The sequence below is a fragment of the Myotis lucifugus genome, unplaced genomic scaffold (genome assembly GCF_000147115.1).
Source record: "Myotis lucifugus unplaced genomic scaffold, Myoluc2.0 scaffold_165, whole genome shotgun sequence".
NCBI classification, from domain to species: Eukaryota; Metazoa; Chordata; class Mammalia; order Chiroptera; family Vespertilionidae; genus Myotis; species Myotis lucifugus.
In genome coordinates, this window is record NW_005871213.1 from 872,953 (window position 1) to 892,077 (window position 19,125).

The following is a 19,125-nucleotide window of genomic DNA, read 5'->3' on the forward strand; positions in this document are numbered from 1 at the left end:
ATGGGCAGAGTGGGCTGATTTATCCAACAGAACAGCCATTGTATTGATGGACATATTATTGTCCTACAACACCCTGCAAATCTGTTGCTTTGTTTTCTGTCATTTCATGTGCAAATGGTGGTCTGTCTATCCTTTCTATTTGTGGTACGTTTCCTCTATGTGGTTGTATAATTTTTATTAATTCTTAAATTTTAACATCCTCACTAAATTGTCTTCATCTTGATCATTTTTTAATTATTTTTTCAAAAGCCAGTGACAGCCTGCCCACTCTCCTCCATGTACCTGTAGATGCAGATGGTGCCCAGGATGCTCGCAGTTCCCGCCTGAACACCCTGACTGTGCCTCTTCTCTTCCTGAAGGCTTTCTCCTGTGCCAGGGCTTTTCTTGGCTGCCCACCCTGTGGCATCTCAGAGTTGATGCCGCCTCAATCGATCTGAACAACGGAGGATGGGAATCGGTACTAAATGCCCCGGTCCCCTGGTTCCTGTTAGAATTATTCTGAGGTGAACTGCGCCCTGTAGTCCTGACCCAGGAGTTGATAGTAGAAACCAGCTCATTAACATGTTACTGGCTTTTCCCCCTAATTTGACCACTTTGCCCTCTTCTGCTCTTGTGTCCTGAGATCCTCTCCACAAACAAATGTGCGCCCACATTTTTGTCTCAAACTAAGGCAACATGATGCACCCTAAAGAGTCACATATTCCTCTATTTCAGAAAAATATTACTATTTTATATTTTCCTATTCCATAATTATTTGAGTTATTCTGCTCAATAACCTCAATCGTTGTGCAAGCGTCTAACTTCCAAATAGTTCATTTTATCTTTAATTGCTTCCTTCTTGGCCCATTTCAACTGCATTCTGTATGTTTTTTTCATAATTGCCCTTCACAAAACTGACTATTTTCTGCAAGTCAATTCAGTACATTGCTGCTTCTGATGTGGTTTAAATGCTATCTCATAATCTGTTTTAATTTCTTTCCTTAGCGCTGCCATTTTCCACTTCATCTCATGCTCTTAATTTAGTATCTCCTGTGGGATAGCTTGCACTTTGCCTCTGGTTGGATTCCTCACAAAGCAGAGTCTGAGATGGACTTTGGGGGTACACTAAGGATGTCAGGAAATAGTTGATGAAGACCTGGGTACTCCCTACCAATACCTAAAAGAGGTCAAAAGCGTTGAGGGATTTTCAATCAGAGATAAAATATATAGCCACACCAACAACACATCTAAGGAAGGGCCCATCAGTAACATAAACAAAAATAATTCGTGTCTACAGTAAGCCCTCTATATCCATGGCCTCGCATCCCCAACCAACAGTGGGCTGCAAATATTTGGAAAAAAACAACAACAAGATGTTATGTTGTGGCTGACATGTGCTTTGTAGTTAGGCTTATGGTTGCTGTGTCTGTGGGAACATGTACAGGCATGTTTCTAGTCTTTATCCCCTAAGCATTACAGTATAAGAACTATTTATATGGCATTTACCTTGAATTATAAGTGCTGCAGAGATGACTTAAAGTATATCAGAGGATGTGCATAGGTTATATGCAAATAGCCATTTCATATGAGGGACTTGAGCATCCTTTGATTTTGGTAACCACTGGGGTCCTGGAACCAATCCCCCGAGATACCAAGGGACAAGGTATTCATCATCAATGTTTAAGGTGAGTTGATGAGAAAATATCCTCATTTCTTATCCACATTTTCAGGTGAGTCAGAGAGCATTTGGAAGGTTTAACCTTAAACCAGCTCATGGTGAAAGCGTCAGAGTGATTTTTCCAGTGATTGGAAAGGTGTTCTTGAAGCTTTTTGTTTTGTTACCTCCTGTGGTGAGAAACCCTAAAATCGCCCCAGGGAAATGAACCTTTTAAATGTTATGTTAAGAACCATCAGTTTCTTCCAAACTTCAAAGAGTTCTTCCTGGTGAACTCTGCACTAACTAATATGTTTCTTCTCAATTAGCATGTTTTCCAAGCAACTACCAGTTTCACACTTTATAAAACCTATGCCCAAGCTTCTGACAGCTCAGCCATCTTCACTGGTGAGTGAAATACACGTACGTTCTGGTAACCTGACAAATGCCTAATGTTGCCTATAAAGACCTGGGAATGTCAAACACTTTGAAGTATTTTCCAAAAGGAAACAGATAGTCGGATAAAAGTCTTTATTTTGTTCTAAAAAAATTCTCAATTCTCCGTCTCCTGGAAAACAAAGGAATGTTCAGCTCATAGGTTCTGACTATCCGTCCTTTTCCGCCTGGAGAGCTTTCCTTCCCAGGCAGTCCCCTGAGCTCCTTTTATTATCTCTTCGTCTAAATACTGAAATTCACACAGAAAGTGTTATTTTGTCCACACTGGCATATTGCACACCCCTTCAAAGAAAAGAACACCATTTTAAAGAACTCTAATTAGTTTGGTGCTTTTTAAAACATAACTATCTTCCTTCTGTGACCAGCCCACTTGCAACAGAAGCAGGAATTCACTGCACAGAGTGAGAAACCCACTGCCAGGTCACTGAACATTTTGGAACTAGAAAACAACTAATGAGCTTGAAATCATTTCTGAAACACGTAAAGGAGCCATTCTGCGGTTTGTTATCTCGATTTCAAAGAAATTTTGTTCTTATTTCTTTAATTTTGAGCATACAAATTATTTGATAAATCCTCTTACTATTGCTAGCTGACTTACCAACATATATAAACCAACCAGCCAATTTCACAGAGGGAAACTGAGTCTTGAAGAGAAGAAGGGACTGCCCAGCTAGTGTGGCTCAGTGGTTGAGTGTCAACTTATGAACCAGGAGGTCAGGGTTCAATTCCTGGTCAGGGCACATGTCCAGGTTGCAGGCTTGACCCTCAGTGTAGGTCATGGAGGAGGCATCTGATCAATGATTCTCTCTCATCATTGATGTTTCTCTCCCTCCCTTTTCCTTCCTCCCTGAAATCAATAACAATTTATTTAAAAAAGGGAGAGAGAGAGATGAAGGGACTTACCTAGTATATTAATCAGGGTGCTTAGTTGAAAGCAACTGAGGCCAAATAGGGCATTTATGTAAAAGGGTTTTGATCAACACTCTGAGAGGGAGAAAAGGCATTTCGGGGTAGTCAGGGTGATGTCGCAGAACTGATCCACTGGAATACTCCTGTCTCCCCGGCTGGGCTCTAGGCAGGTCCCATGGGAGTCCCAGCCATGACCATCCCTGGAACTGAGGCGTGGCAGCTGCCCTGTCATCAGGGAAACAGATTCATTCTCATCTCCAGGCCTTGTCAACTGGAGCTGGTGATTCAAAATCTGAGTCCGGTGAATCTGTCTGACACACTCTGGGTTACGTGTCAGCATTGCAAGTAATGCTCCAAAAAAAAAGGTGGGAGGGAATTATCTAGAATTTTCAAGTTCTACAGTGAAAGGCAAGTTTTGTCTGATAATCTGGGAATTGCATAAATGTAGAAATAGAGTTAATATACTGCCTATATTACACAGAAAGAAATGCTCTCTCTCTCTCTCTCTCTCTCTCTCTCTCTCCATAGCTACACCAATCTATAAGAATTAGACACGCCATCTAAAGAAATGTTTTGCATTGCATTTCGTGTCCTTAATCAAATCCATGAAGGCTGTTTCTGGAGTCTCTGGGAGCCCTGAACACACCTGCAGCCTGTATTTTCACTGCCCTGAGGACTGAGCCCTTCATACAACTGGGGAAGGAAAGCCATTTCAGACCCGAGGGTCCCAGGGTGAACACGGGCCACAACCTCAGTAACAAATGCTGAGCGGGATGACTGCGCAGGGAAAGAAAGCTGAGAACCAGGTGAGGATGCAGGGAGGAAGGAGACTACATTCATGACGGGGGCTCACCCGTTTCACGTGGGGAACAGAAAGTCCTCTAAGAGGCGCCCGATGAAGGCAGGCGCAATCTACACCAGGGATCCGGGCCTTCCCCATGCAATCGCCTACATTTACCTAATTAAAGAGTTGGTCTCCTTACACGTGATAGCATTTGTGAGACGGAGCATGGGCACTGAGAGCATCCTGTTGTCCTGGCTTCCTCCTCCTCCCCTCCCCCACTGCCCGCTACCTCTCAATATTGGGTCCCAGCTCTGACGTCATTCCTGAAACCATTCCTCACCACCTTATCCTCCCCATGTAACATGTCTTACCCGTTTCATTGCCTTAAACTGTTACCTCCATTCCTTCTCACTTGGTAAACCCCAACCTATCACACCGCTCCCCACAGACGACTTTCCTGACCCACCTTACCCCCCTTCTAACTGAGTGGCCTACACAAGACCTAGAGCCGTGAGCAACTTAGGGAAATCGTGGAGATGAAATGACAACGCAGTTCATTGCACTGCGCCCTCCATCTTGCCAAATCCTGTTAGGATGATTCCCTCAAGGCTATCGTGAAGTTTCCCCAAGCCTGTGACTGAATGAGAGCAGGGACGCTGGCTGATGGATTGAAACACTGCAACAGGCTAGTTTTGCCATTTAGTCTAGAAGCCAAGAGAGAATCTGTAAGTTCATCCAGAAACCAGCTGCGGTGGGTAAGCCAGGAACTATAAGTATGGAATTAGATTGGCAATATAAAGACATGCACTTGCTTTCTCTCCAACCCCAAAGCCCATAAAAGTATTCTTTTTAAATTGAAAAAAGGAAAAAAAAAAGAAACAAAAAAGAAAACTAGGCTAGCTACCCAAGGAAATCGATGGCTATTTCAAATCTTTCCATATGGGATTAGCAATTGATAAGAATAAAATGGGGCATGCACATTTTCACCAGTATTAATAGAGGAAGATGTAATATATTTAATTATAGACCTAAGAAGGGTGTGGCCATGTAAGCATGGATAGCATAAAAATGTTATAGGTATTGAAAATGCAGAAAGACTACAACTTATACAAGTGAGGAAATGGAGAGGAAAAGGGGAAAGCAAAATAAAATCATTTATTATAAGTAATAAGTGATATAAAAATACCACTTAAAACTGACAAGCGAGATAGTAAAATATTAAGAAAAAAATGAAATTGTGGACACATAAAAGGCATAAACATAGAGATGAGCACTAGAACAACAAAAAAAATAAACCTGAATATTTTTAAATGTTATTTAAAAAAATACACCCCCCACAAAAATTAAAATAAATATTTGTGACAGATTAGACCAAATATTACTGTCATGTCAATAGCAGTAAAACAGTTTATGTATCAGAAGGAAAAAATGTTCCGCTTTCTAAAAAGTCTATCATTATTTTTAAATGCACAATATTAGAAACTAACCGTCTGAATGATGAAAAGTGGTTGAAACAATAATGCAGTGCTATATAGCTGTGAACTTGAGAGAAAAATCTCTATGAGCCCTGACTGGTTTGGCTTGGTGGATGGAGCATCGGCCTGCGGACTGGGGGGTCCTGTGTTCGATTCCGGTGGGGAGCATGTGCCTTGGTTGTGGGCACATCCCCAGTGGGGTATGTGCAGGAGGCAGCTGATTGATGTTTCTCTCTCATCGATGTTTCTGGCTCTCTGTCCCTCTCCCTTCCTCTCTGTAAAAAATCAATAAAGTATACTTAAAAAAATAGTTCTGGAAAAAAAAAAAGAAAAATCTCTATGAAGTAACTGGTATACAGATTTCCAAGATATACACAGAATGCTATCTTTTCAGTAAGAAAGTATTTGAAGAGAGGAAATATATATGTTAGTTTTCTACGATACACACAAATTTAGCAGCTTGAAACAACTTGCATTTTTCTTTTCTTTTTTAAAAATTTATTGGGGTGACATTACCCTACATGAACATACAGGATACATGTGTTAGAGAAAGGGAGAGGGCTAAAGAGATAGACACATCAATGAGAGAGAAACATCATCAATCAGCTGCCTCTTGTACACGCCCAAAGGGGATTGGGCCCACATCCGGGCATGTGCCCTGACCAGGAATCGAACCAGTGGCCTCTTGGTTCCTGGCTTGACACTCAACTGCTGAGCTGCACCAGCCAGGCTGCATTTTTCTTTTTATCTCACAGTTTTCATGGGTCGAAAATCTGGCCCAGAGCTCAACTGAGTCCTATGTTTAGGGTATTAGAAGGCTTATTCTCATCAGGGCTTCATTCATTTCTCTGGCTTGGACTCCTCTTCCAAGTTCACATGGTTGCGGGCAGAATTCAGTTCATTGTGGAGGACTGAGGTCCTTGCTTTCCTGCTGGCTGTCAGCTGGGGCCACTCTTAGCACTTAAAGGCCCCACTGCTCCATGCCATGTGGAGCCTTCATAGGTCTTCTCACAATATGGCAGGTTGCTTCCTAAAGCCAGTGGGAGAATCTCTCTCTCCCCCCAGTTTTATGTAATGGATTAATTAAGGGAGGAACCTATGCCATGTTTTCAAAGTTACCACCTATATTCAGGAGGGGAGATTAAACCAGGTGTGACTGACTCACTGGTATCATCTTAGAATTCTGCCCATCATACTACATATACTACTTAGTTTTGACCAAACACAATAACAGAAAGAGAGGAAGAGAGAGAGAGAGAGAGAGAGAGAGAACATGAACTAGAAACTTATAAAACTGGTTACCTAAAAGGAACTCAGAAGGAGGGAGACATAACAGAATAGAAAAAGCAGAAACACTTCTCTGAGTAGCTTTTACAGTTTTATTTTGTTTTGTTTTTAGTTCTGGAGCCAATAACATTAAATAAAAAACAATGGGGAAATAAATCTTGAAACTAGATACAAGCAGGCTCAAATAGAATCAGTTCTATTTCTTTGTTATTTTTCAGTTAGAGTTGACATACAATATTAGTTTTGGTGTATAACATAGTGATTACACATTTATAGACTTTACAACGTGATCTCCCCAGTAAGTCTAGCACCCATCTGACACCACACATGATTATCATCATATTATTGGCTATATCCCTATGTTGTATTTACATCCCTGTGACTATTCCCATAACTCAAATGAAAAACATCACCCTATGTCAGAGTTGGGGAGACTAAGCTAAATAACTTTGGAACTCCTACTTTATTATACACGCTCGGTCAAAAACAGAAGTACAAGAACAGCAAACACAGCCTGAAATCTTGTTAGTAATTTGGCTTTGTTTACTGACATGAGTAAAGTAATTCTGAAATTATGTTGAGTGCATGAGATGACAACTAAGGAATGCATATATTCCTTAGTCAGCTGATGTTTTTGAGAGTTAAGGTTTTTACTGTGAGAGAAGGAAGATAAGCAACATGGAATGAGGAAGAACCTGTAGGGTTGAATTGGAATTGAAGGGAGTTCTCCTAGCTCAGTCCTCAGAAAGGGCCCAGATCACAACACTCTCATAGTGATGAGAACAATTCCTGCTCTGATCTTGGTTTCTAAACAATATTCTCCACTAAGAGGAACCAGGAGTCCTTGAAGAAATGGCTGTCTCCAGCTTTGGGGAACAGAAAATGCAGGATGAACCTGGAACACCTTATTGCACTAGAAAGTAAAATAGTGATCCTAAAAGAGCAGATGAGGACATTAGTAAGACATAGACGTGGCCTTGAAGCAGCCCATACTGATTGTTTCTGAGAAAATTTTAGCAGCAAATTAAATAAAACAGTATTGGATTACAACCCATTAAATAAAATAAAAATCAAAGAAAGACGTAAAAAGATGATAGGTAGGCAGATGATAAGAAAAAAAAGCTGGATGGTATTAATGGCAATTAATAGATACACAAGAATGATAAAATTAGAAAAGTCCTGTTTATCAGCCATAATAATAAAATTAGGAATGAATCACCAATAAATGCTAAATCTATTTACAGTGTGCATGTTTAATATAGTCTCAGTTCACTTTCTGCAAATTGCTTAACTAAAGGAACAATGTTAACTCTAAACAAGCAAACAGATAACACAGGGTCATCATGTGCCTCTGATGTGATTTCTGAAAGGACACATGTCACTTTCCCCAATATGCTGGGATATACAATCCAATCAGGAAGCATCAGGCAATCCAAATTGTGAGACAGTCTGCAAAATCACTGCTGAGTTGTCTTCAAAAATGGCAATGTCAAAAGATATGGGAAGGCTAAGAAACTGTTCCAGGTTAAAGAAAGCTAAAAACAAACAAACAAAAAAACTAAACTAAGTGTACTGTCTGATACAGACCAGATATTATAATGGAGGGCAGGCGGTGGAGGGGATGCTATGAAAGTAATTTGCTGGGGAAACTTTCAATAGCAATGTAGGTTGTAGATTACATAAAAGTTTTGTATCAATGGTAAGTTTTCTGAATTGTATAACTATTGTATTTATATTAAAGAATAACCTTGTTCCTGGAAAATACTGAGAAGCAATATACTTAAGGTGATAAAATGACAAAGGCTATAAAAATGTATGCAACCTATATTCCAGTGGTTCATAAAAAATTATACAGGGTAAGTGAATCTGGAGAAATGCAAATAGGATGAGAGTTCTTTGTATAGTCTTTCAACTACATGGTGACCCTGAAATTATTCAGAAATAAAACTATAAAAAAAGCAGGACTGGAAAACAAGAGTGCCATCCTACAAAGAGAAATGCCAGCACGTTGGACTATATATGGATAAAATAGATAGTATTTAATATATGATGCGAATACAGAGCAAACCAGGAACCCAGAGGAGACCTCAGCACAGCGCATGCTCAGAGGAAACCTCTGGTGTAGGAATAGCTGCAAAGACATCACGCCAAGGCCCGTCCAGGGAGCAGGCCGCTGGGTATTTCCAAGAGTGATTCATTGCGGAGCAGCTTTCGGACCAGCTGGGTTGTCAGCCCTTTCCCAGAGCAAATGTGTCCTTGGCATTTAAACTCAGACCAGGACAGAGCATCTGGGCTCAGGGGCGCAGCCTCCTCTGTCCTTCTGGCCTGTCCTCTGACTTTCTTTTCAGATCAGTTCAAATATCATCTCAGTGAGACCTTCTCTTACTAAAAATAACATTCACTTTCACTCTCTTCTTACCACCCCCCTTACGCTGCTGTTCTCCGACCATACGATATGCTTGTATGTTTTATAATCCTTTCTCTTACCCCTGGAATGTAAACTCCACAAGAGCAGGAAATGTGTCCCTTCTGTATCCTTAGAGCCTGGCCAGGGGTAGGTGGAAGATACATATTAATTGAATGAATGAGTCAATGAATGAGATATGATCAATGGACTCAAGCCCAACCTATCTAGGACTATCACACCGAATCTTATTAGCTCCCTAACCTATTCGCTGCCTCCCTACGCGTGGGTAAGAGACCACAGCCTTGGGAGTCACTCGGTTATGACCAGTGGTCTCCGTCTCTGTTGTGTAATAAATGGAAACCGAATCTCAGGGGCCTGGGCCTCCTCTGAGGAAGGCACAGGTGGGTCCGAGGAAAGCCCGCTGAGAACCAGAGAAGATGCCGTGAGGAGAAGGAAGAGGAAACACCCGTCACTGCAGGAGTGAGGCTTCCTGTCCTCACTTTCAGCCATCTGCAAGGAGAGGCAGCGGGGAGAGGTGACAAGACAGCCCACAGTGCTGAGTGACACTGGGACCCCCTGCTTCTGTGCAATCAGCCCTGTGAATCAAGATCATTCTGGAAACTTGAATTGCCAGGTGCTTGCTTCCTCCAGGGCTCTGCTGCACCCACCCTTCAGCAGGGGGCAGTGCAGCACAGTAGGAGAGCCCGGGATCCCTGGGGAAGAAGGGCTCTGGGCCACCTGGCCATTGGCTGGAGGTCTACCCCTCGCGCTGCACCTGAACTTCATCTGCATCATAAGTGCTACTAGTTTAAAGTGTGTCCATGAGAGCGTTTTAAGTAATTATTTCAGAAAAGAGAAACAGCACATTATCATCGTGAGAGGTCATTTTAAATTATTCTTACACAATCGGAAAATAGCATGTGATTAAAGAGGCTCTTGGCCATAGAAAATGCTCATGATAAACTGGTAAAATATCACATCACTAGAGTATATTAGTATGAAGCTAATTCTGTAAGAATATTGTTAATGATATTAATAGTTATTCATTCACAGACTAAAATAATAAAGGAATTGTTTGGTATGTGACTAGTTCAAGTTATTTCTGGGTAAAAGGGTTATTCTTTTCTATTTTATACTTGTTTGATTTTCCAAAGGAAGAAAAATAATGGCAATAATTACAATAATAAGTAATTATGTAGCATTTACTGTGTACCAAGAACTAGTCAATCATATTGTATGTATTAACTCATTTAATCCTCACAATTCTCAAAGTGGATATTATTATTATTATTGTTATTATTCCCAATTTGCAGAGGAGGAAGAAAACAAGGTACAGCAAGTTGAAGGTATTGTCTGAGGTCTTACAATGAATGAGTGGGCATTGCCTTTGTGAGGTGAGAAGGCCAATAAATGTAACAAAAAATAAACTCAGGTTTGGGTTTCCAAAACCTCTTTGGCCTGATGGCTTTATGATTGAACGCTGATGTCAGATAGATCTGGCTGCTTTAACACCAGCCTCTAAGAAAAATAATTCAGAAAACCTCTGGGTCCTCTAGGACAAAAAGTCACAATTTATTTCATGGTATCTCAGGGAGCAGGGAGGGCTCAGCAAGATAAAAAATTGAAACCCAAGTTCACAACATTTATCAGCCAACAATATTTCCTTATAAATCAGGACAAGTCAAAGATTATGGATCTTTGCATGGAATCTATTCTATTAGGCTGTAGTGGCTCACTGTAGCTTTAGGTAGCCCAGAAATTGGTACCCCAAATGTGAAAAGTGGGGGTTATTCCAATCGCTCTGCTGTGACTCTAATGGCCACTCCCGAACTGCAGCAGCAGAACCTTTACCGATTCTCCATAGGAGCGAAGATCACCTTGGCTGCTAGACTTTGGATCCCGTTGGGCCACAGAAATTAACTGTAAAACTCACAGAGCTTTCTCAATAATTTACATGATGCTACGCATTCCTATAGCCCTGGTCTAAAATAAGAAACAGACAACTTTTCATTGAGGTGGCCAAGCTGTATTCCTTAGGGGGTTCCTAGGAGTTGACATAGTTGGCTGAGTTAGAGATCATGTGCTCCAACTAAAGCACTTCCAACGGGTATAAAGAAATTTAGTGAAGATTTTTAAGATTTTTTTCTTAATAGTTAAGAAATGTAATGACTCGGTAATTAAGTCTAACACCTCATTTGACAATTGGAGCACAAGGAACTAGCAAGGAAACTAATTTGTCCAAGGTCATGCACATGGCATTAGGAGCAGCAGTCCTGTAAATCTCCTAGCCCCGCTCATATAGTAAGCATTAAAGGCAATTTCTATTATCACTTTCCATCACAGGCATTCTCTATTGTTGCTAACACACAAGTACTTTGACTCCCAGTCTAAATCCCCACTTGGACATCGCTTGCACCACCCTTCCTCCTTCATTGTTCTTGCACCTGGCAGATTAAAGGGATCTAATTCCCACCCATTCAAAAAGGTCCAAATTTAATCTCCCTCTCACAAGGAGAAGGTGATAACAGGTTTGTTTATAAAATATTGAAGACATTATCAGGCACTCTTCTATGGACTAGGGTTGCTTCCACAAGGTCACTATCCTGCTCCGTAGCTTCAGATTCCACATCACTGCCTGATCCCACAAATGCATGGCGCTGGAACCACGAAGAGATGGAAGGAGGAGGTGGAAGAGAAAGAAGAGGAAGAGAACAGCAATTGGAGAGAGCGAATGGAGCGCGAGGAAGCCATGGTGATGTTCAAGACACACATCTAGCCTGGCCGCATGGCTCAGTGGTTGAAAGTCCACCTATGAACCAGGAAGACAAGGTTTGATTCCTGGTCAGGACACGTGCCTGGGTTGCAGGCTCAATCCCCAGGGTGGGGCGTGCAGGAGGCAGCCAATCAATGATTCTCTCTCATCACTGATGTTTCTATCTCTCTCTCCCTCTCCCTTCCTCTCTAAACAGAGAGATGCTAACAAAAACAAAACAAGACACACATCTAAGGATTAGCTGCTTCCTGCTCTCTCTCCTGGAGGCGAGTCCTGGGACCTGAAGAGATGGCTTCACTACACAGTAAGCTACTGACTGCAGGAGTTACAGAAGCAAAAGACCAAACAGACCAAAAACACTTCAAAGGAAGTAGATAAACACTAGAAACACGGTGACATAGAAATAGCACAGAGATTTTGAGTCACCAAGACCTGGGTCTTTTCCATGTCTTCCTTTAAAAAGGACTTAAAAATATTCCTCTTCCAGGATTCCCGAGAGGGTGAAATGGATAAGATCTGTGAGAGGAACAATCACGGTACCTCCCACCCAGTAGGTGATCAGAAATTGTGACTTCCTTCCTCTACCTGCCTCCCGAGTCAGGGCTCAGCATTGGCCCAGGAGGTGAAGACACTGATTCCTCAGGAGGCAGAGCCTGCCTCGCCTTCACATTGTCCTTTTATTGACACACCTGCCAGGAGTGTCTTCTGCCATCAATGCTAGAAAAGTTCAAATGAATGACCGTACAAGTTTCTATGTTGCACACGAAGTCTGTTCCTGTCTGCAGTCGCACTCAACCATTGTCCCAAGAACCTGTCTGGGGGTGGGGGGGGGGCAGGACTCAGGTTGCTGCTCTCTGCATGTTGGCAAGCTATGTTTCAGTGTCTAGATCAGCGGTTCTCAACCTGTGGGCCTCGACCCCTTTGGGAGTCAAACGACACTTTCACAGGGGTCACCTAAGACCATCAGAAAACACATATATGATTACATATTGTTTTTGTGATTAATCACTATGCTTTAATGATGTTCAATTTGTAACAATGAAAATACATCCTGCATATCAGATATTTACATTACGATTCATAACAGTAGCAAAATTACAGTTATGAAGTAGCAACGAAAATAATTTTATGGTTGGGGGTCACCACAACATGAGGAACTGTATTAAAGGGTCGTGTCATTAGGAAGGTTGAGAACCACTGGTCTAGATCGTTGATAAAAATCACTTTGGCTTTTCCCAGGAAATATCTCTATTTTCACCTCCTTCCAGAAAGGTCCCCGGGCTCACTTCTAGCCTCTTCAGAATGTAAACTGTGCGAGGCAGTGAACTTTCTTTACCGTGTTTCCTAATGTGCCCTGTTGCCTGCTCAGCCTGGGATGTAATAGCTCATTAAGAACCGCAGCTGCCAATGCCACTGGGGGAAAACACAGCCACGGCCCCTAATCCATATAAAGCGAGCTCATAAGCCTATACCGGCACCTGCCTCACCCTCCGGCCCTTAACAACCCACCTCCCACCTTCCTATTCTTCGGCCACTGCCAGAATTTCTATTTTATGAACCTGGCTGTGAGTTTCCTGCGTAGACTGCTCACGCTGTGATTCATTTTGTGTGTGCGTGCCCGAGAGCTTTGAGCAATAGAGACATTTCGGGGTTTTTTCCCATTTCCAAAAGCATATAAAATCACAACGGGCGAGATGCTGCTCCTGTCTACTAACCCACTGGAACGATGTTACGTGGGGACTCCTGGATTTATAGCATCATATTCCACACGCTCTGAAGGAGGGTACTTTCCATCAGAGATACATGAATATTTTGTGTTCAATGGCACATTGTTATTTTTCAGAAACCTGCATTTAAGGAGGCTGGGGGGGGGCCTTCCTCAGGATCCTATGTGTTATACTGCTATATACACCCACCCATAAGGATACACACACACACACACACACACACACACACACACACAGGCACACGTGCACATACACATGCACACACACAGTGCCACTACTGTATTTAAAAAGACATCCACCTCCGAAAGTGTCCCATTCCATCCTTAGCTCTGGACCACATGCCCAGGCTCCCCTTTGCTTTATGAAACGTACACACAGTGGGAATGTTACTTGGCCTTGTGACTCTTCCCCTCCATGCCACTGCCTGCTGCCTGGAGAAGCAGTTAGTAACGAGGGCAGCATGCCTAAGTGCCATGCTACGGAGGTTGAGAATCAGCCCAGGCAACTGCTACTGTAAGAACAGGTTGTAAGGATGGGCTTCACACCAGAACTCATGGCTCAGGCCTGCTCTGCCACCCTAGTGGTGTGAGGGTTGTTGAAGCATCGGCTGATCCCTTCCCTCAGTCGCCTCATCCGTAGCATGGGGATGATATTCACTGTCCTGCCTCTGTCACGGATTGCTGTGAGGATCACGTGACATGATGCATCTGAAAATGTTTTCAGACTGTAAAGAGCTCGACTAAAATAATTATCTTTATGTTGAGTTAATGTATTACATAAACATTATACATATGATCACAAAAGTATTTTTATTGTACCAAATTATATTAGTACTACTATATTTGTGTAGAGGCCATATTTTTTCTCACCACCATCTATTACTTTATAATTTAAGTAGGTGAATGCTAATGCAGCTTTTATAAATTTGTCAAGATAAATTAAAAATTGCAAGATCTTAGCACAGCCTGTCACTAACACTTGGGTCTAATAAACAGGCTTAATTCCTTTCTCCTTCTGCTCAGAGCACCTTGAGCCCTGGGAAGAATTCACTCCCGCCCTCTCCCCTGTGTAGTCTTCATGGGGCTGCTGACTTGTCTGGGTTAAAGGGACATAGACATCAAGACATGATCAGAAAGACAGTAAGCTCTAGTCGCTCAAAACCCAGCTTCTTTTCTGTGGACTATAGACATCCCTTTCGCAGTCATTGGGAAGTGGCTTCATGGACATCTACCCCTGACTAGTCCATATATGCATCAATTTCCTTCCTATCAATTAAGGAGAAAATGCCATCATCTAAGCCTAACTTGTGACAAAACTCTCTTTCCCATTATTTACTGACAAAAATATGTCCAATGTAGAAATAAAGATCGATTTTGGCTCATGTGATGCTTTAGAATAAGTTAATTATTCCCCTTCACCATGCATTACGCCTCACCTTACATTAATCACTTCCAGGTAAGCTTGAAGTTAATTTCTACAGAAAGAGAATCAGAATATGTCTTCTTAATAAGAGTAAGATCAATACATCGTTTATAATTGCGAGATTGTTCTCCTAAGATCCACAAGAATAAAATAAGTGCAAAGTTATATGCAACCTGGAATTTTGTTTGTAAGCATTTCCGGGAGATTATCTGAGAACCTTAGGGTGCTGGAACCACCCACTGAGACAAGAAAGTCATTTGGTTCCAAAGAAAGTTGTCAGAGTGAATCATTTAAGTTTTGGATGAGAGAGTTGTCAAAAAATAATAATATGTTGAAAGGAGGGAATAGGTTTAGATAATAATCTTTCAATGCTAAGACTTGAAAGAAGAAATGGAAAGAGAGTAAACTAGGAAAGAATCAAATTAAATAAATGCTTTACAAACACTGCTTTAAGTTTGTTTTTTACCACCATAAAATGTTGGTAAAAACATATACTACTTATATGTTCCAAGGCTGCCACAAACATTCTTGATTTGAGTTTTTCTGTGTGAGAGTTAACTTAGAAGTAGAATTTGCTGGTCATCAGTTTTATATATTGTTTATATGACTGGTACTGATAAGTTGCTCTCTACAAATTATACAATACTAGAGGCTCGGTGCGGTGGAGTCCGTTGGCCTGGCCTGTGGGGATCGAGCCGAAACCGGCTCTGACATCTCCAGAGGGGTCCTAGATTGCGAGAGGGCAGTTCTCGGGTGACACACCCCGAAATCAGGATCCCTCCTCTCCAGTCTTGGAGCATCACCGGAGAACCACTCCTGTGTTGAATGTCTGCCCCCTGGTGGTCATTGTGCGTCATAGCTACCAGTCGGACAGTCAAATGGTCAGATGGTTGCTTAGGCTTTCATATATAGAGATTTGAAAAATACTAAAAAATAACACCCATAATTTCCATCACTCATGTCCTGAAAATAAGCATGTTTAGTACTCAGGTATATCCTTGTGCATTTTTATGCTTAAAGTTGTATTGTTACTTTACATAGTTTTAGCATTAATGCAATGTAGAATGGTAAATTCTACATGTACTTAATAATTTAAAATTCTTCTCTATTTATATTTAATATAAGTTTTAATTGTCACATTATACATTATCTTTAGAATGCCATGATTATTTTTTCTTTTTAATATTTTAAATTATAAAATGATGTATGTAAATATATGTATAGAATTGCAATGTGAAATCCCACACCTCTTAACTTTCCTGATTCTTAGTGTATGTTCCTGGATAGGGATGGGGAGACAGATAATAGATAGATAGATAGATAGATAGATAGATAGATAGACAGAGCACAACAGAAGATTATGCTATATATACGAACTTGCAATTCAGGGATATCTTACAGTTAGCAGGTAAAACTCAGGTAAAACTGAGCTTATTCTATTTAATGACTGTACAGTACTCCTCAATATGGTTGTATTATAACTGACATACTAACGAACATTTATGTTCTCTTCACTACTTATATGTTCCAAGGCTGCCACAAACATTCTTGATTTGAGTTTTTCTGTGTGAGAGTTAACTCAGAAGCAGAATTTGCTGGTCATCAGTTTTATATATTGTTTATATGACTGGTACTGATAAGTTGCTCTCTACAAATGTACCAATTTACACTGCAATCTATAGTATATGGGAGTACCAATCCTCTATAGCCTTAATAACAATAGATATTATGTTCTGTTTGTTGGTCTGTGAAAATGTTTAAAAATAGTACTCTATTTTTATTTCATTAAACAATACATAGTTTGAGTGTCTTTTCACAAATGTATTATTTATTTTTGGTAAATTGCTGTTTAAATCTTTTGACCATTTTACTGTTGTTTTCATTCACTATTTAAAATCACAGTATAACATTCCAAACAATGGATACACTATTAAATTCTATCATTTTCCAATACAGAGAAAAACTATGAAATATATATCTGTATACAAAACCTTTTATACTATTACCAGAAGCCCAGTGCACAAAATTTGTGCACAAGGGGGTTGGGGGACCCTCAGCCCAGTCTGTGCCCTCTCGGGAGCCGTCAACCATCTGTCTCCTGGTGGTCAATGCATGTCATAGCGACTGGTCATTCTGCCATTTGGTCGATTTGCATATTAGCCTTTTATTATATAGGAATAGATTGTATACTTAGGGTAGATATGTTTAATTAAATTTTGGAGTTTACAAAGATATAAATTTTAAAATACTCTTAAATATTTTAAATATCTACAGTTTTTAAATATTTTCCAAATAATCTCCCAACAGAGAAGCAATATATATAATGCCCTTGTCACAGAGACCAGAAAGAAATAGCATTACTCTTTCAAAACTGTTACTGATTAAGCAGTTGAGAATATATCTCATTTCCAGAAAAAAAAATGTGTTTCACTAATTATAGTGTGGTTGAATATTTTTCTATTTGTTCATTTATCTCTCTTTTTTTTCCTTGTGAATCACACTTTGGGACTCTTTGCTCATTTTGCCATTGAACTCTGTTACCGCCACAAGGACTCCCACTGCACAGTGGTCTGGTATCCTTTGGTTTCCAACACATTAAAAAGGAAAGAACAGTTGTTCCAGATATGACTTGCTTGAAGAGATTTCACACAAATGCTCATTAGAAGCTCCCCCCCATTTTTTCTTGCATTACCATTTGCATAGGTAATCTACATTTTATTATTAACGGAGTTGGTCCCTATAAGAAAGATTTAGTAAATAACCAAGGTGACCAAAATTAGTTATTTGGAACACAGGAAAGAGCCCCAAAGAACATATATGCATAGTCCATGGACACCGACAACAATGTGATGAGGGCCAGAGGGAGGGGAGTGGGTAGAGGTGGGCAAAGGTGGGGGGAAATGGGGGACATCTGTCATAATGTCAAAGATAACAATATAATAAATATAAGTATTTAAATAGCTTGTTTGCTAAGATGTAGCCCTTAGGAATCACCAGCTCTGAAGAGGCTGTGTCAGATAAAGAGCTAAAGAAAACTCCTGAACTTTTCCCTTCATTCCAATTCCTTTTAAGGATTAAGATGAAAATCACTTCATCAGGGCTTCGCTCCATGGTACCTATTGTTCTTAAGAGATTGGTGCCTTAATAATATTAACTCTTTCTTTATCCTATTGGCTGGGAACATTTAGGCAACTTTTCACTTGTTCTATACTATTTTTTTTTCAGAAGTCTTCAATATTACCTAGTATTTTTTTTTCTTTCACCAGCTTTTAAACCAAAGAAATCCTCCCCATATAAATTCCCATGTGCCTGCCAGATTTGACATGAATTTATTATCTTTGTCTAAATTGTTGTAATTAAAAAAAAATTAACCCTTTAGCCCAGTGGTTCTCAACCTGTGGGTCGCGACCCCTTTGGGGGTCGAACGACCCTTTCACAGGAGTCGCCTAAGACCATCCTGCATATCAGATATTTACATTACGATTCATAACAGTAGCAAAATTACAGTTATGAAGTAGCAAAAAATAATTTTATGGTTGGGGGTCACCACAACATGAGGAACTGTATTAAAGGGTCGCGTCATTAGGAAGGTTGAGAACCACTGCTTTAGCCCATCATGAATTGGCTTTGGCATGTGTTGTTCTGGGAGAATCTAAATTCATTTTTATTTCCCAAAGACTGTAATTATATGACTAACACTTATTGAGTATTTTATTCATGTATTAATTAGTCAAATTTATTTGCCTTGTGCTGAGTTATTATTAAACTACAGCCTGTTCCAGAGTTAGGATGCCTCTGGTTGTATTGATTTTCTTTTTTCTATCAATACCCTATTATTTTTATTATTATAGCTATATAACATTTTAATATGTGTTAGAACTGGCCTCCCCCCCTTACATTTCTTTTTCAGCATTTTATTGTCTGTTTGTAGCTATTCAATAACCACTTCATAAATGATAGGAATGGATACAGCATGTCAGTAAATGAATCACACCATTAATGGCCCTCTGCTAAGTGGTAGCAGCCATGGAGGAGAGAACAAAACTTCCTGGGGGCCTAAGGCAACAGCCAGAAAGCACGTGTATAACTCAGCTCAGGGCCCCACGTCTTGTGTATTAAGGTTAGGAATTATGTAAATTACTATTGAATCAGTCAAAAACCATAGAAGTTGGAGTCAAGATGTGCAACGATGAATTACAAAGTGAAAACCAGTATCTCAAGGTCCACTTGACTCGGTTCCATAAAACACTTA